Source organism: Symsagittifera roscoffensis, chromosome 1 (assembly GCF_963678635.1).
Source record: "Symsagittifera roscoffensis chromosome 1, txSymRosc1.1, whole genome shotgun sequence".
Classification (NCBI taxonomy): Eukaryota; Metazoa; Xenacoelomorpha; order Acoela; family Convolutidae; genus Symsagittifera; species Symsagittifera roscoffensis.
The window spans coordinates 79,273,688-79,301,085 of NC_087062.1; the positions used below are offsets into that span (position 1 = coordinate 79,273,688).

Sequence of the window (27,398 nt, forward strand, 5' to 3'; positions counted from 1 at the left end):
ACCAGCAGAATGAAACATAAAAATATCGAAAGACTATATAAAAAGTTACAGGGATTCTTAGCATATTTTCTGTCCCTGGGACTCGTTCAAAAATCCTAATTGAAGTAATTTTTGAGCCGCATGGTTTTACTGTTTTTGTGCTGAGCCTCAAAAATTTGAACAAGACTCCTGAGTTTTGACAATTTTTTAAAGTACCTGAAATAGTTTTTGAAAACAATACATTAAAAAAACGAACTTTTCATTTATGTTAGTCCCCCACAAGCCATATCAAGTAGAAATTGAAATGTTTTTTTTTTCATCTTATGTTATTTGGACCAATAAGCTTGCCTCAATCAATTCACTGATACTTTATGGGCCGGATTGCCTTAGTGCTGATGCTACACGTTAGAAGAAACTTCCGAATAGCACTCACTAATTATACCATTTGGGCAAAGCTGAAACCACATAAAGTTGATAAATTGGTCGCAAGGATTCGACCCACAGCCGACCCAAAGGATCCCCTCTTTCTACTAATTTGAGACATGGATTTTTGGCCTACTGACCTTAAATATTTTTTGAACGCAATTTTTTTTGGTCGAAATTTTCCAGAATGTGCATAAAGACGCCATTTTTGTTCTGTTTTTTCAAAAATTCGCCTGCGGCGTAGAAAATTTTATCAAATGAGGGTCTTTATATGTAATTTCAATTTTACGCACATAAAACCTACGCTTTTCCGATTGTATTGTATTATAAAAATTATATCATAATATGCAAACTAAAAAACCGAGAAAAAAACAACCAGAGCCCAAATATCGGTCTTTTTTTAAAAAAAAATCGAAAGGAGAAGATAACAAATTTTAGTAAAAAGTCACGTTTTTTAAAAACTTTGGGCCAAGTGTTAACAAATACTTTGATTAGATTACAAAAACAGTAGTCAAAAACAAATATGTTCATTGTGTTCATTTAAAAAAAACAGAATTAAGAAACGAAAAATCCGAAAAGAATTCTAAACTAACTGCTACTTTTCTAATGATAAAGAAATTAAAACATCCTTATTACAAGTATCAATTATTGTTCCGACCATTTGAAGAATGGAAAGGAACTTTGTATTCCGGTGTAATTTAGTTTTTTCTTTTTTACTTTTGCTTTCCACCCAAAATCAGCTAACACAAATCATCGTCGGAGAGAGATGAGTGATATATTATATGAATCTTTTACAGTCCATTACGAAAAAAAAAATCTCGAAAAATTTTCCCAGTGTCGTGAAAAACTTTCCCAGTGTCGGTTGAAATTTTTGGTTTTTCATCTTAACTCGAGCAGATAAAGCGAGCAAGCAGGCTTAAAATAGCTTAATTTAATACGTGAAAATTTAGTTTTACTCATTTAACAAACTTTTTTTTGAGTATTTTAGCGCTTTTTGGAATTAAAAAGTTCAAAGATTCAAAAACTGAAAAAAAAATTTGATTTTTTCTAAATATATATTTTTTTGTTTGATTTTAGGTTTTTCTAGTCATTTTTCTACAAAATTTTTTTTTTTCAGTTTGCTTGCTCTTCTATGACAGTCGGTTATGCGTGACTTCTAGTTTTTTGTTCAGCTCCTTTTATCACACCGCGCCACAGTTGGCAACAATTGTCCTGAAAAAAAAAGAAAAAATGAAAAATCATAAAAATTTCAATTTTTTTTTTCCAATTTTTTGCAGACTTTTTTTGAATTTATAGAAAATTTTTCCAATGTTCCTAGATTTTCTCAGTAGTGAGAAAATCAAGTCATTTACAATATTTCAAATGAAGCTGCTATTTTATTCGCTTGCGCATAATTAGAATTTAGGATGAAGCGGTTTATGTATCTTAGCTTTCTAAATAGAGCGCAAAAAAACGCATTTTCGGCTTGCATTTTCAAACAACTTCGTTCGGCGCAGTAAATTTCGCATATCAGCTCAATTAAAATTTTGTAAATGTTTTGAGAATCTCTCATCCTCTACTCTCTAAAAAGATAGTTAGTTGAAGCTCAAAGCCATCCCAGATGCTAGTTTGAGCAAAATGAACAAAAGAACTCAACAAAAACTAGACTCAACAGAAGACTCAGAAAAAATAAGTTGCTGTTGAGAAAAACTGTCTGAACGTTTGTTCGGTTCGTTTTTTAGTTTGATGCCCTTCAATTACATGTTTTGATGAAAAATTATAAAAAATGAGCCTTACATGGTTTATTTATCTTTTTCTTCTTGGTTTTTGAGCGCAGTGATTTTTTGAAAAAAAAATTAGTTTGGAATTTTGAAAAAAACTGGACCATTTTTGTGAAGTGCGAAGAAAATATCATCATGAACATACATTGATGAGATGGAGAGATTCGCTGTAATGGCTCTTTTTCCGTCCCCCCCAATCCCATCACCCGCAAATTTTTATATTTGAAGTTACTGTTCACTTTGTCCGATTGTCATGAAATTTGACATGCAGACTAACTAGGTTATGAGAAATTAACCTTGTAAAACCACTCGTTAGACCATAAAATTCATGTTTGAGTGAGGTGGGGGGGGGAAGGAAAAAGGGCCGCTGTAATTTTTAGGAAACTGAAAAAATACTTCATAATAAATTTTATTAGATCTTTCCAATCCGTGGAATATCAAATCAAGACTACAAATACTAATAAGACTATTTACCGACAAGGGTAAGAAAATACCAACATATGAGCGGTACAGCTCATCACGAAGACCCGCTGTTGGGCCCTGCGTACAAAATACTTATTTCGGTTATATTTCTGGGCAGTGTAGTATTGGCTAACCCTCAAGCTTCGATCGTCCGACCTTCCTCTTGAGAGGCGGAGACGTTACCACATCGTCACATCTCCCCTTACGTAACATATGTGAAAGTGTTTGAAATTTGTTTTTACCTCGACGAGAATTTTTGACTGCATTCTTAAATCCATTCATATTTCTATGTGAATTGTTTGTTTAAAATACAATTAGTCTGGGTTGCGTGCGAAGATTGCGTCACTACGGTAGACGCATGAGCGTTTTAAATTCAAAGTGAATTAAGAAAAAAGATTGAAAGGTTCAAATTATGGATGATCAAATTTTACGCATGGTGGGGTAGATTTCGAGAACAAAACAATCATCCCGAGAGCATAACAAAAAAGGGACCTGCTTAGCAATCTCCTCCTATAGTAATAATTACAATAGAATCTCCACCCTGCTGTAAAAACGCAAAAAGTTATCGACTCCTTGCCGACCCAAAGGGTCCTCCTTTGACTATTCTGAGATATTCATTTTTGGCTGACTCACCCTAAAAACTTTCTAAAGGCGCCTAAACTCGATTGTTTTTGTCAAAATTTGTCAAAAATCCTTTTTTGGCCTTTTTTCAAAAATTTGGTCAACTAGGGGTCTTTATAGTGATTTGGGAGAGCTCAGAAAATCAATTCAGTTGACCTAAAAAAGGTTGACAAAATTTTTGACATTTTTTGAAAATCCGTCCCCCCCATCGAGAAAATCCTAGATCCGTTCTTGCTCGACACCTAATCTAAAAGCAATCTCCCCCTTCTCGAGAAGGGAGGGGGTAGATTGTCAATCAGATCTAAAAAGCTTAAAAAGTTATAAGCAAACGAAATATCACTAACCTATCTGTCAGTTAGTATTGTCAATTTTTAACATAACGCGCAGATGTGTAATGGTCAAAAGATGGTAAAGAGGTCAAAAATCTCGGCTCAGTAAATGGTTTTGAAATCTCGGTAGCCGTCAAAAGAAAACTAAGACTCAGCTTAGTGATTTATTGAGAGCGGAGCTGCTTGCGCTTTAAGATGGCTCGAATATTTTTTGGTGAAAACGGTTAGTAAAAGCAGCTACTCTGATCCAAATCAAATATAGATCAGCAAATAAATGGCAAAGCTTAAAATTAGGCAAAATAAATAAAAATCAAATCTAGCGTCAATTTAGGAGCCAAAATCAGCGATGATAGGACAGCAAATTAAACGTTTGCACAGCAGATGTAACTTATGGTAATCTTTGTTCGGCCATGATGAAAATAAAAATAACTGGATTAAAAGGCATTCAGTTATGGTGTATGTTACAAAAAGGTGACAATTTTATAACTAAATATATCTTCAAACGCAAAGCTGTTTTTATGACTTTAGCTATAGCAAATGTTTTGTAATTTCAACTTAAGAAAAGTAATAAAACTTTTCATTCTAAGAGGTCTTCAGGTTCAGAAGCAATAACAAAATGTTAGCTTTAAACGCAACTTAAATCACTCTCAACTCTGATTAATATTTTTCACGTCAGAACTTAACTACAAGTAAAAAGTGTGATTTTTTCTGCTATTTATTACCAGCAGAGCTGACTGGCGTCTGAACACCGTCAAAACAGAGGTGTAAATCTATCATGCTCTCTGTAATTATAAAACTGACAGACCACTCGCTTAAGATTACACCAATGTGAATGGCAACTTCTTCATACAAGCAACACGAATTGTTATTTCCAGGTTTATCTATGGTCAAGCGGTGCGTTCTCAGTGCCACCGGAAAAAAGAGACAAGTCTAACCGAGTTCATAATTCCACTGACCAGAATCAACTTGTTATTTCATTAAAACCGGATACACTCCAAAGTCGAAAAAGAAGACCAGATTTATGAGATTATTTGACAAGAAGATTATTAAATTTGCCACAGTGGCGTAGTTTTATTTCTCCTTGATTGAGAACCCTATAATCCTGCAACATAGAAGGTATCCAGACATGGACCTTTTATTACCAATGTTAGAGAAACCTAGTAACATGCAAACAATTTGTGAGATAAACTACGGAAAAAACAGTTACATGTTCTTTAAATATCTTTTCAATGAAATGATTGAATATTTTCTTCAAGTTTTTCTCTGCAATTACTTAGGATACAGGGCTGAAATTCGACAATAAATCGGAAAGGAATTTTTTCAAGGGATATAGCTAGCTCAAAAAACGTTGTTTAATAGACGTCAGTTGGCCATCAATTTGAAATTCGAATTAAAATTTCTTGGAAATGAACTACCCTCGCAAACGGAGAAAGAAAAATTGACCCATTGAAATGAGAATTAAGGCACGCGACCTATAGGATGCAACTTTTGTTTCCAACCTAGCAAATGATCGATTACATTCTTCATGTTTTTGCAGCTTTCTCTAAATTCACTGAAGGTACAAAGTTGAATTTTTGACAGATGAGAAATCTGCCTGGATTACAGTTGAGACATTTTTGAGGCGATATTTGGCTATAGCCAATTATAATTCATTGGATAAGTTCTTGTTGTACTCGTAAGCAGCACAAACAGTTTCAAATTATGGGAAGAAAAGTGCGTTTTGGAGCGCTTATCAAGACATCCGTGTCTAACGCAAAAACGTCAGGAAAATGGTGTGCAAAATTTCAAACTCTTTACTCTTTGTTTTTTTTTCTGCTACAATAGGAATAGTTCCAAGTTTAAAGGTTCCAAAAAACGTTGTTATTAGAATCAAATCTGTCAGTTGTTTAGAAGTATGTTTCAACTACAAGAACGCTTCTCCAACCAAACTGATTGGTGCAATAACGTGTACAAAACAGTAGTATTCAGGTGTTTCGCTCAAGCCAGATCTTTTTAGACACTTTCGTCACTCATGTGTCATATTATCGAGGCTGTTATCTCAATGCAGGGAAAACAATAAAAAACACGACGAAAAATTCAACCACTTGTTTGTCTGAAAGCAGAAGTTGGTAGGTTTTTGTCTTCATTCTCAAATAAAAACTGAATGTAATCAAGATCACAGCCTATAAGCGACACAAATTTACAGTTTATCGATTATATCTGTAATATAACCATTTTTGAAATTTTTGGTTCATTAATTTGTTCAATAGTAATATATATTAATTGGACAATTTAAGAGACGAGCAACTGCATGATCCTAGGATTTCAAGAAAATTTAGATTATGTCAGAACCAAATGATTAGCTCTAAAAAATAGAAAAAACGACTAAAACAACAGAATATTCAATCTGTTTTAACGAATGCTGTTGCGTTTCTGTAAATTATTTTGGAAAACTCTATTTTCAACTGGCGTGGGCGGGTTTGAGATTTTATCGAGGGGATTTTATAAGAAATTTTAACCTTAAGTAAATTTCCTAGCTCTACCAAAATTTTATAAAAAGATGTAGGCACTCTTTCGAAACTATTTTGAAAATTTTAGAAAAAAAAGGCCACAATGATATTTTTAGCCCTTTTTGAAAAAATTTGGCAAAAAAATGTTTTTTTTTTATGCGCGCTCTCCGCTCCAATTTAGTTCATATAAAAGCTTTTTTGACAAACTTTCGAGTCGGTCAGCTAAAAATAGATGTAAGCAATGTTGTGCGCGGAAATTTTTCTGTGTTTCAAAAAACAGGCCAAAAAGGTCAATTTTAGACTATTTTTGGAATTTTTTGACCAAAAAACTGCAATTTTTTGACGCGCACTCCCCCTCTCAAAATTATTCATTTTGGCGCCGAAGCGACTTTAGAACAATTTTAAGGTTGGTTAGCAAAAAATGGATGTCGTAAAATTATACCAAAGGGGTGAACCTTTGGAAAAGTTTGGCAACCAGAATTGAAAGGGGAGGAAGCAATCGCCCGCCTAGTTGGATGTTAGTTTGAATTGATGGGGGGCCCTTAAATTCGCAACTATTTTGAGCATAGAGCGTTGGTGACATGAATGTTCTGCTGTTTTTCTGTAATAAAAAATAACAATTACATATAAGACGTACTTCCCTCGCACCTCGCATATTGCCTACGGGTCTTCAAACACTGTAACTTTAGTACTTAATTTTGCTTACCGTTTCTGTATACTTTTTGAAAAGCAAAAAACTGGTTTTTTTATTATTCATGAATAAAAAAGTTGCGAGAAGTGTTTATGCCGTATTGATTTATCCAGACAAAACCCATTGGCCGTTTTTTTTCAAATTGGGTTGAATATATGGGTAAAATTGTATTTCATTTCAAGAAATTGTATTTGGTGCGTTTTTTCTTTATTTCAAAGTGAGCTTTTCATGTAGCCCGACATAAATTTGAGAAAAGCATACACTCTAACACATTGTTTCATGCAATTAATTTTTGTTTGATAAACAAAAAAGTCATTTCTACTATAAAAACACCACTTTTTTATTCAAAATTAAATATATTTGCTCGATTATATTGGAGTGTAAACCCTTTATAAAGGCTCGTTGTGTCAGTGATCGGTTAAGTAGTTTTGGCGTAACTTTTAATAGACAAAAAATGCCAAAATTGATCCACTTTTAGAAAAAAATGTTGTGGCCGGATTTCACAAAAGAAGAATTTGCACCATATTAATTCTGAAATTCTAAGCTGAACTTTTAAGCAAATTTTTTCTTCGTCATTTTTCACCTAAAGTCATCCCAATTTGATAAAAACCTGTTTTCAATTTCAAGCTAAAATCCTTTCTCTCCGGATAATTTAAATTAGCAGTGTTGTTCAGAGCGAATGGTTAAATTGAATTTTTCTGGAAACACACATTCAAGGTTTTTTTCAGAACTTCAAAGAAAGTGAAGAATTTATATGTTTGGGTTGTTTTTTTATACTCAGGCCAATTTTACAAAAGTCTGGTTTTTTGGGGGATCAGTCACTTGATCTGCATGGGCACAGCCGCGTCTGCACACACTATAGTAACCTGCACGAGTCTGTTTAGACTGCTCTTTTTATAATTTGCACGCTGTTCCAAATTGAATTGAAGCAGCTAATTGGTTTTATTAATTCCATACACGACTCAAATTTTAACAGCAAATTTAAAATGATATTTAATATACCAAAACTACTCAAGACTTATTAAATGGCAGTCGGAACAGTCAAAGCTTTGCTTTGATACGAGCAGCTTGTTTAAAGTATAAGTTGAACTGTTTTCATTTTGGCCAAAAATTTGATTGCTGATGCAAACTATTACAAAAAAACCGCTTCGGTGCACTATTCAAAAAAGATGACATTTTGAAGAAAAAAAATTCTATTCCAACCTTGTTTTTCGGGCCAAAAATGTTTTTCAACCCTTCTCAGATTTTTTCATCTGCAATTGAAAAAATGTTTCAATTTTAGCTAACGTTTGGAGTTTCGGCTTAGTGAATTAGCGGCGAAATAACTGTTCGCATTGCCGACTGAGGCGAAAGCACTACACAATGTAATAAGACGCAATCAGCTCAATTTGGTCTTGGAAGTGGAGTGTGCTTGACAGACTGTGTTGCCCGGGTAGAACTTATTCCCCACGGGGATGAAAAACCACTTTTATTGACCAATTACTCAACCATTATTGCTTAAATTCCTCATTTTTCCATTCATTTTCCCCACACACACACACATGCGTGGGCATTTTTGCCTTATTGCTGCGCTCTGAATTTCTTCATTAAAATTGAACTTCCTTTAAAAGCAGTCTATTCATATGAATTAAGCCGCATAAAAAGAGGCTAATTTGAAAAAAAAATGGTCGGAAAATTTGAAAAAAGGTTGCAAATTAAATGGAAATTGAAGGAGAAAGAAACAAATAGTCGCTAACAAAAGAAAGCCAAAATTCTTTTGTACTGATGGTTTAATTTCAGCAGAAGCTCATCAAAACACATCAGCCATTAAAAATGAGGAAAAAAATGAATCACTGGTAAAAGTAATTATATGCTTCAGTTTTTTGACAAAGCAGAAAAACAATATGATTTGTTCATTCTGTTTAAAATGATGTCGGGAGAAATTTCATAAGTAAGTCGTTTACATATTTTAAAAGCTCAATTATTCATACGGTACATCTCATCTCAAACTGTTACGTTTTAAAACCATTTTTGCTCAAAAACACTGCGTCTTTTGACGCGCTAAACATACGAAAAGATGAGCCAAATTTTCTCTGAGATCTCCATTTTTTCTGGTTTTATAACAAAATCAATTGTTTCGTTGCCGTATTTAGAGTTGAAACTGGGCCTGATTTCCCATTTTAAATAAAAGAGCGAGTTTGTCAATAAAAATTAAATTGAACTTCAAATGTGAGTTTAAAATAAAATCAAAATTTAATGACATGGGCCGCAGCCGATCCTAGCAATTCGGTTTGGCTGACTTTTGCCGCAGAAAGGATGGCACGCTTGGCTGTCCGGATTTGCCCAGCCCTGCTGAAGTCACGCTACCTCTGGGCGCTTGTAGCTTGAACGGTGAAAGGTGTGAACTCTTTCGAAAATCAGGCCTCAGCCCGAGCCCGGCCCGGCCCGATTGCTTGTCCTAAAAATGAGGCCCGAGTTCGGCCCGGCCCGTAAAAAGCTCGGGCCCGGATCCAATTCTATAATTCTACATTTCTATAATCCTATTGTTTACTACATTGAAGCTTGAAATCAAACAAAAATTGTCGGAGCGAAAAAAAATAGACGGGATAAATCTTTAATTCTCCTTAATTTGAATTAAACATTTATTTTTTGCTTTTCTCTTTTCTTTTCTTTGTATGGTCTCATTTTTTAATTTAAAAATGGTAAAAATAGTAAATAAGGTGAATTAAAATTTTGTAGATTTCAGTAGAATGTTTGTTGAAATGTCCTTGCTTGTCCCCATGACTCAATATTTGCTAGAAAGGTATAAAAACTTGCATCTTTTTTTAAAATACAACAAGTCTTCTCGTATATCAAATCAAAACCTTGCACGTTCTGCCTGCCTTTTAGTTGGTCTTCAAAAATTGGCAAAGATACCATTTTGAACAGTACGTTTTTAATTATACGCAATCCTGTGAAATGGAGTAACCCGTTCGGCGATGTTTTACCTATATTGGCTCTCAAGAAAATCTAAATTTGCAATAATTCTATAAAAAGACAAGTTTTTATGCCTTATTTGAAATTATAGATTTTTTAGGACCATAAAAAAACTGATTTCTGATGTTTTGGAAAAAAAATTGGTTAAGAGAAATTTTTCTTCAAACAGTCTCACTAACTGGAAACAGATTAAATGAAATTTTTTCCAAATTGTGTTGAAAAATTGTATCAACTCAGAAATCTCAAGAATTTTGAAATAGATTGTTTTTAAAACCTTTCATTTTTTTCTTTCAATTTTGCGTGGAACAAAACAGTTTCAGGCAATTATATTTTTAATTTTTAGTAAAACAAATTGATTTTCCTGATATTTCTGTTTGGCTAAATCTTAACTAATGTAAATTTGGCAGCAACTTTTTAAACAACCGATTATCATATCAACTAAACTGTGGAAGGAGAAAATCGAAAAAAACTGCTCGTATTAGGGCAAAGCCCTGAATGTTCCGACTGCCCTTTAATACCTATGGAGTAGTGCTTGCTTAAGAAAAAATTGATGGCTTTCAAAAAAAACTTTTCAGATTTTTTTTTGCAAAAACCATCCCCCCACGCGCTATGTACAAAGTATTAAATTTATTACAGAGTACAAAATAATACAATTAGCAGATAGCTAAGTATTAATTTGATCACATAGCATGCCTCAATTTAAATTGCAATGATTTCTGAGACGGAAAAAATCGCCGTTTACGCGTTATTAGCACAAAATATACCGAGCGATAGTTATCCCAACTTAGCCAAATTGGAACTCTTTAAACCTCCATAAGTTTACAAAAAAATCGGAGGTGAATTATCTTTTTTAATTTGAGCTCAGGCCAACAATACCTTTCGGCTGATAAAAACTTTTCTGCCAAAAATGTTTAGTTCAGAAGCCGAAATTTGTCTGAAGAAAAAAAAACAACCCCGAGCTCGAATATTCCGTCACCTTCTTCGAACGTCGGAAGAATAACTATTTTAATGCGATTTATATCAAATTGTATGCATAATGATAACAGTTTTTGAACTGCCCGTTAACGTCATAAAAACTTCAATATTGATAAATTTCCAAAAGAAAATTGAAAAAGTAAGTGTTGAAAATAATGCCCATACGCTAATCAATGTACAAATCGATATTATTAGCGTCTACCAACGCAATAATTTTTCCAAATAGCTTGCCTCAAATCGCCTCAAATTAAAAGCAATTCTGAGCCCGATCAAATAGCCGCTTGTGTCAAAAGAAAAAAATATAAGGCGTTAACTTCACAAACTAGCCAAACTGGTGTTTCGTAAACCACCGCATTTTACAAAAAATCACCCCAGGAGAGCAGTTTTCTGACAGTTGAGCTGCGGTTATCAATAATTTTAAATGGTAAAAAAACATCATTCAAAATTGGCTAATTTAAAGTCAAACTTGGTTCAAAGAAAGAAGAAAATAAAAACATTGAACACAAAAGTTTTATCCTTTTTTCAATAGTGGGAACAATAATAATGGTGGTTTCTCGGTTTCATAGAGGTTCTATCAAAAGCTAGCCAGAAACTCATGACGGCTTTTTTGCGACGAGTATTTAACGTGGTGCCACTATTGCAGCTGAATTCGCTAGAGACCAAGTGAGAGCTAGTCCTTGCAGACTTTCCTTGCTAAGGCCTAAGGCAATTTGCTTTGTCATTATAAAGTGTCTAAGTTTTTTGAGCCATAGTTTTATAAACTGGCAAAATTACTTTCAACTTAAAAACCAAATTTCAAGACTGAGATATCAGATTTTTTTAAGAGTCAGCGCTTTCAATCTGATATGAGCAGTCTTGTTTGCGTAGTAAAAAAAGAAAAGCGTTAAATTGCATACCTTGTTTGTTCAATGTGTGTTCCAGGAATTTTTCTGAGCGTGTTCTGTGTGAATGGAAGTTCAATCAAAAAACTTGCACTTTAAACAAAGAAAAATATATGTTTTTTTTTGTATCGATGTGGTCAGAAAAGGGACAGCAACACAAATTGCAGTCGATGAAAAAACAGAACAGGAGTGAACAAAACCAAACCAAACGAAGCAACACATCAGCCATCCATTTTGTCAAATTGGTTTCGCTCCCCTTTCCCCTCTTTTGTGTTTCGCCTTATGTTCCAACAGCAGTCTGCCATTCTTTCATTTTTTCTCATTACTTTTCTCTCCCTGTTTATATTTCATAACCAGAAACACAAAAGCCAAAAAGTGGACCGAGTTCAGGTCTTTTTAATCGAATATAGTTCGCAGTGTACACTACTTGCGTGTCTGTGTGAGACAATAATAACAGAAGATATATAAAAATTGAGTGATAAAAAAATTGATGGAAAGCAGAAAAAGGAAATCAATCGTACTTACCACCAGTGGGACGCAACAGCGTTGTTGTAGTATGCAGAAAAAGCGGCGCAAAGGGAGCTAGAAAGAAGCGAAGCGTTCAAGGGGGGATTAGCGATTAGCCCAGAAAGCAGGGATAAAAATAAGAGGAATTCGCAGCTAAAAACGACTGAAGTCACTCTGTGTTTCTGCCGTGCCGTGCTTCTACTAACGGATGCCGCGGAGATTTTTTTCTACTCCTTGCTTAAATCTTGTTAGAAGTGAACCTTCAACAAATATGTAATGAGTTAAAAGCTGCAGCAAATGCAGTAAGCCAACACCCGTTCTTAAAACAGCAGCTCCTTGTTGTTCAATACTTCATCATCCTACCCACTCAAAAAGGCAACAAGAGAGAAATAAAAAGCACAAGAAATACAAGACACGACGAAAGATAGAATTTCACTCAAATTCCGTTGTCGCCTTTTGATTCTAAAACGGATGACTGCTCAGTTATCTGCTAAATTGGAGAAAAACAACAGAAAATGGTAGAAAAAACTGAAGAAAACTGTGAAATTATGGAGAAAGTGGGGAAATAAAAGCGGACACAGGAAGCGACGATAGGGAATTTACAGGAGCATTTTTGATCTTCCCTATGAAATAAATGATTAAAACATGATTAAATGGGCGCCTACTTAAACTAAAAAACGCCCACAAGCTATCAATGAGCAAGAAAGGAAACAAAGGTGAAAATATCAACTGAAAACAAAAAAAAACAGCTTGCATCAGAGCAAAGCTTCGAGTGTTTCTTAACATCATTGATATCATTTTTCATAGCTTTGAAAAACAGATTTTTTTGAGATTTTTTTCTGAAAATATTCCCTTTCACGCTGTTTCAAGTATCAAGTGATATATCTGGCGTCTGATAATGTGTTGATATTGTTAAGATCAAAAAATTTGCCTCAATTAATTTTGTAAATTTTCTGAGCCGGGTCGCCAATCACCCCCTAGCAAACCCCTTTACTTTTTTAACAAATAATCTTTTATAAAATATCTTTTGAAAATACAGCTTATCAATACTTTTCAAAAAATCTGCGCGAAAGAAAGAACAAAAATAAGAACGCCAGTTTTTTTTTGTTACAAGCATTTTCTCACGGTCCTAGTTCAACGTTATTTCGGGAGCTTTTTACGAATTTTGAAGCAGAAAGGAAACATTTGTGTGGCTTTGTTTGTGAAAAACTGAACTTTTTGATAAAAAAGGAAAAAACGTGTGCTCGCTAATCAGCTGGCGGTAAAGCTTGTTCCCTTGAAAAGTTTGCGGTAACTGGCGTAATAGTTTTTACCAAAAATTTTTGTAGCCCATTGAAATCTATCAAAAACAAGAGCGCAAAATACTATAATTGTTTTCAACCGCAAAACATTTTCGCAGAAATGTTATTTTGGGCCAAATTAATTTGTGCCTCAAATCCAAATCGGCAAAAATAAAATGCGGAAAAGATCAAGAATGATACCATTTTAAAATCCTCGTGGTCGTTATTCAGATTCCTTAGAAAGTTTTTTTTAACGAAATTTGATTTACGTTTCGAAGACTTTCTTAGTTTTTAAGACTGATGATTTCTTGAACTATGAATTTCAAACTGAGCCTCATTTAAACTTTTTTAGTCTTATCTTTAACAATTTAGCTGTTTTAGCTAGTCTTTAAAGTTCATTAGCAAATTCAGTCTCCTCGCACTAATTTAAAACCAAATAAACAATTTAATTTTTTTTTGGCTTTTAACGTGTCTGAAATTGCTTTTGTTGAAAAAATATCAAAGTTTTACTTTGGTAATATAGTTACCACTTTTTATTAAAATTTTTTTTGCCTCTAACCAACATCAGATAAACTTTGATACATTTCGGATCTATTAACGCAAAACTTGGATCAATTAGTGCACATCAATTTAATGGAATTATGCAGAGCATTTTTATGTAACTTTTGCTACGCGCAAAAAGAAATTAAGACTTTTGAATTTTTTTTTAGCCAAAATTGCATTTTCAAATTCAGTATTTTTTGTTAAAAAATGTTGTTTTTCGTTACCAAGGGATGGGAAAATTGAAGAGATCCCTCGGTTCTTTGCAGCTTTATGTACACATGCCAAAAAAGCTTTAAGTTTTTTTTCTAATTTCAAAGCAAGCAAAAAATTAGACTGAATTATTTCAATAATTGTATTTTAAAAATTGAGTTTTCTTACCGTTTTTTTTGCACTTCCGCTATTGTTTTGTAGTACAATATGAGATAAGATAGCAGTGTTTTATGTTCAGTGCGGCAGTCGAATGTTGGAGCAATATAATAAATGTAGTGAAATAGCCTTTCTTAGGTAATGCTCAGAATTGGACGGGTTTAATTCAATCAGGCAAGTCTAATGAAAAAAAAAGAATGGAGAAAAAAGAACAATGCACTTCAAGTTTGGCTTTGTGTGACTCAAATTGGATTCAAAAAATATGGCTGCAAAACAGCAAAAAAGAAAAAAGGATTAAATTATTATCCGAACTGCTGAAAAAAGTAATCTAACCCTTGAGCTCTTTGTAATGCAACTAAGAAGTATGGATTTGTATGAAAAATATTTCTTATACAGTTGCAAAAAATTATCTGGTAACTTGAAAAAATTAAATAATCCACGTATAATCATATGAATAATGAATTGCACCTTTTGACTATACAAAAATTAATCTGCAAAAGCGGTTAAGTTCACAGATTATAAAAACAGCTGAATCGTATTTTGCAATTTCTCCTATCTCCTTATGAGGCTAACACGAAAATTGGCGACTATTTTGGGGTTTGATTTTGGTGTAGTTTGCACAGGTTTCAGTGGGTTTCATTTTAGATACTCACTTAACTTAAATTCAGTTTATTTGGTCGTATATAAAAACACGTGGGTGAAATGAAAGCAATTACGCAGGTAAAAGCCCATTCACAGGCGCTGTTTAAACCCATTTATCCATTGGATATTCCCTGTTTTCCTTTGTCTTGTCAAGCGCCGTTCAAAATAGTTTCCTATTTGCATTTTTGTTCAACAGGTATTTCAATTTCCATTCGTAGCCCAGGTGACCGCAAGCAGAAGTTAATGTAATACTCAAAGTTAGTTTACCTAATGCCATAACTACTTAGCTGAAACAGCATTCACGGAGCAGACAGAAATTCTAATTCTGTCTTCAAAATCCACTGGTTTCATAAACACATTTTGGGAGGATTTTCACTACGGTAGAATGTACAAATAGAATCAATCAATCAGATGGTTACATTACTGATAACATAAAGCAACTGGAAGAGCAGATACTGAAAAAAAAATTATTTTAGGCTGAAGCCAAAAATACCCTGAAATTTCAGTTGAACAAGAGAGAAATTAATTCAACCCTCTAACAATCAATTATATGTCAAGTTTTTATTCGAAGACAAAAAATCAAATATATGAAAAACAATCCATTAAAAAGTTTCTAATTTGCTTCAACTATTTTGGAATTAAAATGTATTTTTTCTCTATATCTTAAAAAGAGATATATTTTTCCTCTCTAAATAACGCAAAAAAATCCAATGTTTTTCTCAATAAAATCCCAATAAAGTTGATTTTGATTGCCATATAATAACGACGAAATATGTTTTCCCCTATTAAGTCGCCCTAAGATTCATGAATCTGAGTAAGCGTCTGTCATTATCTTAGCGCATTGAGATTTCATGGTGCATTCAATCTTCAGCTTAATGCTTTAGAATGTTTTGGAAAAAGATCATCAGGAATTTCTAAAAGTTTCTATCAAAGTTGAATTTTTCACTGTTAATTTTCAGTGATATCGTGGTCGCAAAGTTTTTGTTGCTCTTGTTTTCAGATTCGCTTGCTTAGCTATGCTTCAATTTGTCGCTTCATATTGAATTGGAAGTGAAAAACATCAAGAAAGTTTAAAAAACTTAGCAATCATTGAGTTTTTTGAATGATTTTCTGCTAATTCTTGGACGCAATGATCTTCTTAAGTTGTTGTTTTTTTTTGTAAAATTATTAGTTTGCTTATGCCTCAATTTATTGTCTTAAGCTATTTTAACACTTAAATTCATCAGAAAGGCTACTTGTTCCCAATTTTCTCGATGTTGCTCTAGTGTTCTGATTTAATTTTTTTAAGCCTCATTTTATTGCCTAGACTGTTTTGAAAATCATAAAAAAATTTTCGAAAAACTTTAGTCAAAATTACTTTTTTTCTAATGACTTTGAATCAAATCATAGTCAAAATTTTCAATTTAAATTTTCTTGTTTTTCAAAAATGTTAATTGTTTTTACTTAAATCAATGTTTTAGATTGTTTTTGAACTGATAATCTTCAGAAATTTCAAAAAAATTTTCAGCAAACATCAGAAATTTTATTACAAAGTAGGGCAAAAACCCGATTTCTACCATTCGCTCAAAAATTGCTTTATTGGCCGAACTGGTCTTGTCAGCGTGTTGCCAGCTTGCCAACAGAAGGTAGCACTCTATATAAAGTTAGAACCAGTTAAGGCTGTAGAGTGGTGAAGAGCGCAGAGCGCGCCCACCGAACTTAAACTGAGAGTTATCTAAATTAATATTGGCTAATTGAGTCATGTCTGCTGTTTGAAATTTTACATCATTTGATTAAATAATTATTACGTAAGTTCGATTGTTCGACAAGTCGGAAGTTTGTTTGCCCCAGACCCGTTAGATAGGCGTGACTGTTGGGTGTTAGAAGAGGAATTCGAGATTCTAAACACATTCTGCCTGCCATGCTACATGTTTTGAGCCATATAGTTTTGTGCAAACTTTTTGCTCGTTCTCAAAAAAATTCCTTTTTTTGAATAGAAAAGAGTAAACTGCAGTGTTTTTGAACTGGAGGCCGTTGGGAGCGGTTTTTTCGTTTTTCCATCATTTTATTGATTTCTTTAGGTTGGCTCCATTAATTTTTTGAGTCTCCCTTGAGACCGAATTTTACCTTAATTAATTTGCCATAAAATACCACCTAAAAACCCTATTCAGCAATGATGAAGTGGTTGTCTCCGCCTCTAAATCGACGGGTCGGATGTTCTCGTTGCATGAGGGTGAAGCAATATTGCCCGGGTCAAGGTCGTGGTATTATGTTTAGACCTTGTGGACCAAAATTTAGCATGCTCAGACAATGTGGACTGAGTCAATCCGTTTTCAGACCGTGTGGACCAATAAAAATCGGGTTCAGACCGTGTGGACCGAAGAAGTCCGGATTCAGACCGTGTGGACCACCGAAATCGGGGTTCAGATAGTGTGGACCGAAAAAATCCGAATTCAGACCATGTGAACTGAAGCAGTCTGACTGAGGACCGTGTGGACCAAGTGAATCCTGTTTCGACCGTGCGGACGGAAGAAATCCGGATTCAGACTATTGGGACCGAATGAATTCAGTTTCAGACCATGTGGACCGACAGAATCTTGATTCAGATCATGTGGACCAAAGAAATCTGGATTCAGACCGTGTGGACGGAAGGAGTCGAGGTCAGGACCGTGGGGACCAAATGAATCCTGGTCCAGATAGTGTGGACAGAAGGAGTCCGGATTCAGACCACACGGACCGGAAAACTCTGGTTTGTGGTTTTGGACCTTGTAAACCAAAAGATTTCGGCACAAGACTGTTTGGACCACTTAATCCAGTTGAGGCCAAAGAGGTCCAGCAACAACTGGGTGCACGAAAGATTAAAATTGCATAAGGTCAGGACTCGGGTCTAAACATATGGAACCGGAACCAACAAAATTCTGAGTTTATTTTGCGGAACCAAATTCTGTTGTTTGTTTGCAAGTTTAGTTAGATGTGTATATTTATGTATGTATGAATGAATGTTTATATGTATACATTTTTGTTTGTTCTATTAAAATGTGTATACGTGACAATATGTATGTGTAAAAATACGTTTGTATGTATGTGAGTATGTATGTATGTCTGTCTGTGTGTCTGTCTATGTTTTGTAGCGTTTTTTGGTATCGTCAGATAATTATAAATGCTTCAGTAGCTAGGGTATTCATAATGAAGTTCGAAATACCATATGCCAAAGTTTAACTCGAATCCCGTTAAAATGAACGGAATGATAGTGATTGCTCCCCAGTTGTATTTTTGGAGTCTCAATTTGTGACAGTGCAAATTGCATTTGGTTTGAAAATTGTCGAGGTGATTCTTTCGAGGCGATTCTTTTTTTTTGCGTATGTAAAAAATGCTGCCAAATTTGTTGGTTATTTCTTCGAAATAGTCGATTCGCAGAAATGGTACTAATTTTTTTATATCAGAAAACAATCGATTCCTAATTTTAGCTCAAAGTTATCTGCTAGCGTTTTTAATTTCAATAATTGCTATAACAAATTGAGGACTGTCTTTTTTTCGGACGATTGAATGTTTCGTTTGGTTGCTTATAGCTTTCTGCTTTGTGGTGACGATTTTGAGGACTGTCTTTCGAAATACCATATGTTCGAAATACCATATGCCAAAGTTTAACTCGAATCCCGTTAAAAGGAACGGAATTATAGTGATTGCTCCCCAGTTGTATTTTTGGAGTCTCAATTTGTGACAGTGCAAATTGCATTTGGTTTGAAAATTGTCGAGGTGATTCTTTCGAGGCGATTCTTTTTTTTTGCGTATGTAAAAAATGCTGCCAAATTTTTTTGGTTATTTCTTCGAAATAGTCGATTCGCAGAAATGGTACTAATTTTTTTTAAATCAGAAAAAAATCGATTCCTAATTTTAGCTCAAAGTTATCTGCTAGCGTTTTTAATTTCAATAATTGCTATAACAAATTGTCTGCTGTTTTGGACTGTCTTTTTTTCGAACGATTGAATGTTTCGTTTGGTTGCTTATAGCTTTCTGTTTTTGTGGTGACGATTTTGTCGTTGCCCCAAAAATAGCTTATAACTTTAGGACCATGAGCAGGCTTTCTCGTGGCGGTCCTGTATATGATCAGCAAATTTGCTGTTCTAGCTAACTGCACTTTAAAAAAACATATGAACTGGATTATTTTGCAAAAATAATCCGACAATAAAATCAAATTCTCAGCGAAATTGTTTCTTTGTTCGACTTTATGTTTCGAGTTCGACTTTGCTGTAAGTTTGTGTTCGATTTTATGTTTTGACCTTGAGTTCGACTTTGTGTTCGATTTTATGTTTGACCTTGAGTTTGACTTTTTGTTTCGATTTTGTGCGCGACTTTAAATTTTGGTTTTGCGTTCGACTTACGTTCGACTTTTGTGTTCGACTTTATGTTTCGACCGACTCAACTTTATGTTTCGACTTCGAGTTTCGACTATGGATTTTTGCTCAAACTCTGACATGTGTTCGACCCGCCTCGGTCGACACATAAATCGCAAACTTCGAACCGGGTTTCAGACTTCGCAGACTTATTTTCAGACTTTGCAAACTCATGTTCAGACTTTGCAGACTGATGTTTAGACTTTGCAGACTTTCGCCTGCGTGGCGACTATAAATTTTCGGTCCCCACGCGGATTGATTCAGACTTTGCAGACTTATGTTCAGACTTTGCTGATTTATGTTTAGAATTTGCAGACTTTGACCTGCGTGGCGACTAAAAATTTTCGGTCCCCACGCGGATCGATTCAGACTTATAAAGTCTGAAAATAATACCACGACCTCGATCCGGGTGCCCTGCCTTGAAAAACAGCCAAAAACTGCATGTAATTCTTAACTCCTCGAAGCTTGAAACAGTGATGAGCCAGTAAAAGGCTGAACTAATATCGCCGAAAAGTTCATCATACCCTCTGATGCCTTCTGCTCATCACCATTCGATTTAGAGTGCAGTATCGCGGGGTTGTCCGCAGAGCTCTGTTCTCCTTGTGTATCCATTACACTTAGAAACGAATCCCTCTAACAAAAAAACTTCGGAGAGTCGATGATTGTTCGTAGGCAAGAAAAAACTAGAGGAAGAGTAACTACTTAGGAGGGCTGCCCACTTCATAGACTGGAGAGTCCACCGATTGTTATGCTTCCAGTATTTTTGGCTTCATTGGAGCTCAAAAAAACCAGGGTTCTTAATGCCGGTTTCTTTGTTTTCCGTCTTCCCATGAGTTTGGCCGCATTGGAAAAACTGGCTTTGATGATAGTGTTTGAGTATAGAGAATTCCAAAAATTTTGTAAAATTAACAAATAATTAAAATGACCAGTCTGCCAATTTTGAGCATTTTTTGCATATGTATAATTGAAATTTTAGATGACATTGAGATAAATCGGCTCGAGGTGCTCACTTTATGTTTCGACTTTCAAAGTCGAGCACATGTCAGTGCACGATCGAAAAAGAATAGTCGAGACACGTTTTTTGGGTTGAGCACAAAATCGAAACATACCTCGAGCGCGGTCGAAACATACAAAGAGTGCGGTCAAAACAAACGTCAAGAATGGTCAAAAGATGCCTCGAGCGCAAGCGAAACATACTTCGAACACACTCGAAGCATACCTCGAGCACAGTCAAATCATATCCAGAAAACCAACTTGGATCCGTGCAAATGATGGAGAAAGTGTCTGAGCAAGTTGGGATGAACTACCCCGAAACCCCGGCTCCGGCTATGTGGCTCAACCAGTCAACGACCTCTTCTTTTCTTGAGAGGAAGCAGTATCAGCCGAAAACTCCATCGCAATAGACGAAGATGCGGGTTTTCTGAAACAATGACGCCTCCAGCAGCACAACAACTACCAGCGATGCGACCAGCTCTGCGTTCTATAGAGAACCTCCACAACTGTTCTGCTGCTCGACAGCTCTTCGATTAAAAATTTTTGTAAATAATTGTTGCTCGTCATTAATTTTATCTTTTGTAAGTATTAGCTTTTTTTACATTTCTTTTAACTATCAGAATAGATGACTGTTTCAGGGAAAAACATAGCAACTGATTGATAAAAAAGACAACAAGTTAAAACAGCGATACAACCTTTGAACACATTTTAATTGGCTTGATGATTTTTTGCACACATGATAGAGAAAACACTAATTGCACAAAAGTACAAAAAGTTCATCATTTTTTACATCTTATCAAAAAATTTTTTTTTAATCCTTTTATAGAAAAAATTTTAAATACTTTAAGAATCTTGTCAAAAAATGACTACAATTTTTTCGCACTATAAAAAATTTTATAAAATATTTTTTGTTCAAAAATCAATTGCTTAGAAAAAATGAAAAATTTCTTTTTCATGTCTGTTGATCAATTCAATAAAAAAAATGTAATTACATAGTGAACAGGGGTCAAAGTCTTCATTTCAGAAGTTTTCTATGAAATAACATTTTTTTTCAACCTTTTTTTGCTTTTTCCGCGTTTTCTTTTAAAAAAAGAAACTGAGCTTGTGCATAAATTTGGAAAAAAACAGGCATCATTAACATTTTTGCAAAAATTCAAAATTACAAAAAAAAAATTTGACATTTTTTTTGGTATTTTTGTTACAAAACTCAAAACAAGTTTTGCACCTTGTAGAAAATTGAATTAAAAATTTGCCAATTTGTCACAAAAATCGACTCAAACCCTGTATCTTGCAAAAAAAAAATTGAAAGAAATTTTGCACACGAGCAAAACATTACATACGTTTCTAGGTTAAAAAGTGTTTCAGCCGGAAAAAAAATCTGACGAAGTTTTTTAAAATGACAGGTTTAACAAGATTTAAATTTGACAAGGTATAAAAAACTAATTTGAGAGTTTGAGTTGATTCTCGACAGAGCTATGAAAAAGTTTTTTTGAATAAAATAAGCAATGAAAAAGTAATTCGACCAGAGAAAAAGACATCATTACCCGTTATTTTTCATAGAAAAGTGAGAACAGTTTCAGTTTTTCAATAATCCCTCCAGAGAAAAACATACGGGTTTTCACCTGATTTAATAGAAAAATTTTCTGGTGAAATTGCTGATCTTAGATTGTTAATAAATTTCATTTGCTTACAAATTAACATTTACTATAAATGGCTGTTTCCGAGGAAATGGTTGATTTTGACATTTTCTGGAGAGATCCTAAGAAGTGTTTCAATTCCTTCAGAATTTCCTTGCGTGATTGGCGAAAAATTGAAACAATTTAAAATGAAAGTTATTAGAAAGAAAAAATGATTGAACAGGAGAACTTATCTCTGTTGAGAAGAAAACATGGTGTGGCACATGTAGCAGAAAGTGACAACTTTTGTTACAAATAAATTTTTCTTAAATTTTTTACACAGTTTTTGAAACTTTTCAATTTTTGTTACAAATGAATTTTTCTTAAATCTTTTACACACTTTTTGAAACTTCCTATTTGTTTGTCAAATGGATTTTCTTTTCATTTGATTTAAATTTTCCTGACTTAGTTTTTAAAGACTTGTCGGTTCAAGCTACTAAGAAAACTTTTAAAACAGTTGATTATTTTATCACAAAGCTTAAATAATCACTATGCAGAGAGCCATGACAACAAAAAAACAATATTCTTCAGGCAATCAGGTTCATTTTTTGAGCTTTGAACTTTTCGAATTCTGTTCAGAAACGCTGAACCAAGAGCTTATATCAAAGCAAGTTTTTGATTAGATCTTATATAATTTCTCTCGAATTTTTTTTCCAAATTAGTCGTTTCTTTGCAAGGCTTGGCCTCTTTTTGGCTAATTTTCTCTGTAAATTAGGTTGAACCGCTCTGCTTAGCTAATTTAATACTTGTTGTAACGATACTTGCAAAGAATCTGTGTTTGAACAAAGTGTAAGGACAGTCAATTTCTTGATATATACAAAGGAATTCATCTAATCTTCGCAAAACTTGGCTATAATATGTTCCTCTTGAAATAAAATTGGTTTACAATTCTCCAAAAAAAACAAAGAGTTTTGAGTAGACCCTCAATTATCTTGGGTTACTGTGTATTTTTCGTAACAGAATTAACAAGTAATTTTTTCAATATATTCTGAAAAAAAGCTGGGAAGAACTTGACACATAGCAGCGGCCATCTGGCGGAAGAGTCTTTGCAGAAAATTGTGGATTTGTACTGGAGAAGTAATGCGTACACAAGTTCGTTACATGGAAATTTCATTAAAAAAATTCCAAATCCATTTTTGGTAATCATGATGACTCATACTGTTTACTTCCTTTTTCATTTTATCTCAAAATCATTTCTCTCATTTTTTTCAACTGATTACTTCGCTCATCAACAGTGTACTGCAAAAAAGACACTATTTCTAAGTAAAATGAAATTTCAAAAAAATCAAAAAAGAACTGGCAGATTTGCATTATCCCGAAAATCCTATGCGTTGGAAAATTTACTTTTAGGACTGCTTCGAACTATTCAGTAAAAATGATTAGGGGCAACTCGAAAAGTGCCAGCATTTCTATCTTGGCGAAAAAGAAGGAAAAACATGATCAGCAAAACGGAATACTGCCAAGGATGCTGAAAACCTTGGACTCGAATCTTTATATGAAGCAAAATCTGGTAAAGAACAAACTACGAATCAGGACCTCGACATCTATAATAGAGTATACGAAATTGCAACATACGAAATGAGGAGAGTGCGTGTCACAATCAAGAACTGCAGTGTGAACAGTCCCCCCTACATTCAGATTCGACTTTTTATTGCAAAGGAGAATGAAGTCTTGAAGCAAAGTGCTGTGTCAAGTTTACTTCGAATAATTTCAAGAAATTGTTCCAAATTTTGTGGGACTTTCTTTGTTGGTAAATAAACGGCTCAGTAGGTCTGAACTTTTTTCATCTCATTTAAATTTCAAAAAGTTTATTCGGATATTATAACAACCAATAAAATAATTTAATTGAAAGTGTTATTATTTAATTCAAAATTTCTCTAACTCAATAGAAGTCTAAAATAAATTTCCAATAATTGTAGATTTTGATTGGTTACGGGAATGACATTCACGGGAAAAACAAAACAACTTCATGTAAGTCTTGAAACAAATAATTTGAAAAAACATATAAACTATTGAAAATCAAATTATAACAGAAGGTTTTGTAAATGGTTTTCTTATTTTTTTTTTCAAAAACATGTGTTTTTTAGCTGGAAAAAATGTTCTCTTAAAAGTACTCCCAATTTTTGAAATAAACATCTATCCAATTTCAAAATAAAATTTCTCCAAAAACCAATAAGAATGGTAGAATGATGACGTTGAAGAAAGTCTTAATAATTTTTAGTTGTACAGAAGCACCAAAAATTTCTTAAAAACAAAGTGAAGATACAAAAAAGTAATTCAAATTAATGCACAATGTGTTTAATCACAAAAATAACATCAAATTGAATGGTTGATGGTTGATCAACAAACAAATCTACAAAAAAATTGAAAACACGTAAAATCAATTCAAATAAAGAAAAAGCTGATTTCTGATTGGTCGATATTAGTACTCTTGAAAATTCCATTTTAACGAAGAATCAGTTCGGTTTGTATGGTACCAAAAATTTTGAATCTTCCACAAAAATAAAAGCTTGATTAGATTGGTTGATATCCCAGTTTTCAAAAGTCGATAATAAGTAAGTTTCGACTCTGATAGATTGATAATAAAAATTTCCACGATAAGTGAAGCTTGATTCTGATTGGTTGATAATACAACTTTTGAAGCATCCATGATAAATAAAGCTCAATTCTGATTGGTTTTTTTTTAAATTTTTCAAACTTCCATAATGAGTAAAGTCTGACTCTGATTGATTGCTAACGAAACTGCTGAAATATCCAAAATAAATACAGCTCGATTCTAATTGGTCGAGTTTTGTTTCAGCTGCGCTAAACAGGATGAAATCCAGTCGGATTTTCCTTCACAAATAAAAAACAATTGGCGGAGAAGCTTGCATAATTGTTTTGCTTAATTTTTGTTCAAGTTTTTGGGACTACACAAAGTTTTTGAAAAACTCCTACAAAAACTTCTTGGACTTTCTAAATCTGCCATTTGTTCTCAAGTTCTTTCTTAGTATATATCAAAATCCTTTCTTATTGAGGTGTCGTCACTGAATTGAAACCAAAGATAAGCATGTCTTGGGTCTGGTAGATGTTACACAGGTCAAAATCTATCAAAACAACGTGATACCTGTGGAGTTTTGAGATGACCAAATTGTAAATTTCGTACATTAGCAGCGAGGAACTGAATATTCACTTCAAATAGGAACTATTTTTTTTTCGTCAAAATAGTGTTATTCAAAACGATCGATGCAAACCATGCTCAATAACCTCCACTCAAACTCCGCCACAAGGTATATTCAAACTTTTACATTAAAACTTAGTAAACAAAGAAAACAACTTTTTTTAAATAAAAGAGTTTATTCCAAAAAAAACTAGAAATCTGATATATTTCTAGTAATTTTGATAAATTTCTAGTAATTTTTCGCTTAACTTAAAAATTATTCTACTATACACGATGAAATAAATAAAACTCGAGTGATAATCGGATTCAAATTATCGTGAAACTCTTAAAAAGGTTGCTTGCTTACGGGGATTTTGTTTTGTTGAAAATGCAATTAAAATACTAGTTATGAGCTGACAAGTAGAAAAAAATTTGCGAAAAAATTGTAACAAAAACAAGAGATAATTATAAAACTTCGACTGTTTGAATAGTTCTGCCTTGCTATCATTTTACAACCTTTCTGCTTTACTGTCTTTGAATTAATTCTTAGAGCAGCTCGTTTTCAAACCGATAATTGGTGGCTTATGAATCGAAAATTAGGGTTTTTCACTGGCTTTGTTTACTTCCTTTTTCATTTTATCTAAAAATCATTTCTCTCATTTTTTCCATCTGAATACTTTGCTCTTCAACTGTGCACTCCAGAAAAGATACCAAATCCAAGTAAAGTGAATTTTCAAAAAAAATCAAAAAAGAACTGGCAGATTTGCATTATCCCGAAAATCCTATGCTTTGGAAAAGTTACTTTGAACACTGCTTCCAACTATTCAGTAAAAATGATTAGGGGCAACTCAAAAAATGCCAGCATTTCTAGCTTGGTGAAAATGAAGGAAAAATAAGATCAGCAAAACGGAATACTGCCATTCAGGATGCTGAAAACCTTGGACTCGAATCCCTATATGAAGAAAAATGTGGTTAAGAACAAACTATAGATCAGGAGCTCGACATCTATAATAGAGTATACGAAATTGCAACATACAAAATGAGGAGAGTGCGTTTCACAATCAATAAATACAGTGTGAACATGCCCCCCTACATTCAGATTCGACTTTCCATTGCAAAGGAGAATGAAGTCTTGAAGCAAAGTGCTGTGTCAAGTGTACTTCGAATAATTTCAAGGAATTGTTTCAAATCTTGTGAGACTTTCTTTGTTGGTAAATAAAAGGCTCAAAAGGTCTGTACTTTTTTCATCCTATTTAAATTTTAAAAAGTTATTCGGATTTTATAACAACCAATAAAAGAATTTAATTGAAATTTTTTTTATTTAATTACAAATTTCTCTATTTCATTAGAAGTCTAAAATAAATTTCCAATAATTGTAGATTTTGATTGGTTACTCGAGAGCTTGTCAGATGCCATTCACGGGAAAAACAAAACAATTTCAAGTAAGTCTTGAAACAAATAATTTGAAAAAACATATAAATTATTGAAAATCAAATTATAACAGAAGGTTTTGTATATGGTTTTCATATTTTTTTTTCAAAAAATTGTTTGTTTTAGCTAGACAAAATGTTCTCTCAAAGGTACTCCCAATTTTTGAAATGAGCATCTATCCATTTTCAAAACATAGTTTCTCCAAAAACCAATAAGAATGGTAGAATGATGACGTTGAAGAAAGTCTTATTAATTTTTTGTTGTACAGAAGCACCAAAATTTTGTTAAAAATAAAGGAAGATACAAAAAAGTGATTCAAATTAATGCACAATATCTTTATTCACAAAAATTTAACATCAAATTGAATGGTCGATAGTTGATCAACAAACAAATCTACAAAAAAATTGAAGACACGTAAAGTCATTTCAAATAGAAAAAAAAGCTGATTTCTGATTGGTCGATATTAGTACTCTTGAAAATTCCATTTTAACAAAGGCTCAAATCGGATTGTATGGTACCAAAAATTTTGAATGTTCCACAAAAATAAAAGCTTGATTCTGATTGGTTGATATCCCAGTTTTCAAAATCGATAATAAGTAAGTCTCGACTCTGATAGATTATTACAAAAAAATTTCCAAGATAAGTGAAGCTTGATTCTTATTTGTTGATAACACAACTTTTGAAACATCCATGACAAATAAAGCGTGATTCTGATTGGTTTTTTAAAAAAATTTCAAACTTCCACAATAAGTAAAGTCTGACTCTGATTGATTGCTAACAAAACTGCTGAAATATCCAAGATAAGTATAGCTCGATTCTAATTGATCGAGTTTTATTTCAGCAGCGCTAAACAGGATGAAATCCAGTCGGATTTTTCTTCTTA

The 27,398-nt window shown here is 33.5% G+C and overlaps 1 protein-coding gene across 7 annotated transcripts in view; it reads right to left on the reverse strand.

Moving 5' to 3' along the window:
• Positions 1-14,959, reverse strand: part of LOC134850191 (RNA-binding protein Musashi homolog 1-like) — a 30,060-nt gene extending 15,101 nt beyond the window's left edge. For 2 of the 7 annotated variants that reach the window (XM_063866580.1, XM_063866575.1), the window contains exon 1: positions 14,274-14,959. The gene's annotated coding sequence lies outside the window, so the exon portion shown is untranslated. Of the gene's footprint in view, positions 1-3,589; positions 4,308-11,580; positions 11,964-12,090; positions 12,665-14,273 lie in introns of those variants that run through there. The other 5 variants (XM_063866585.1, XM_063866576.1, XM_063866583.1 and 2 more) reach the window with 3 other exon arrangements.
• Positions 14,960-27,398: the final 12,439 nt, after the last annotated feature.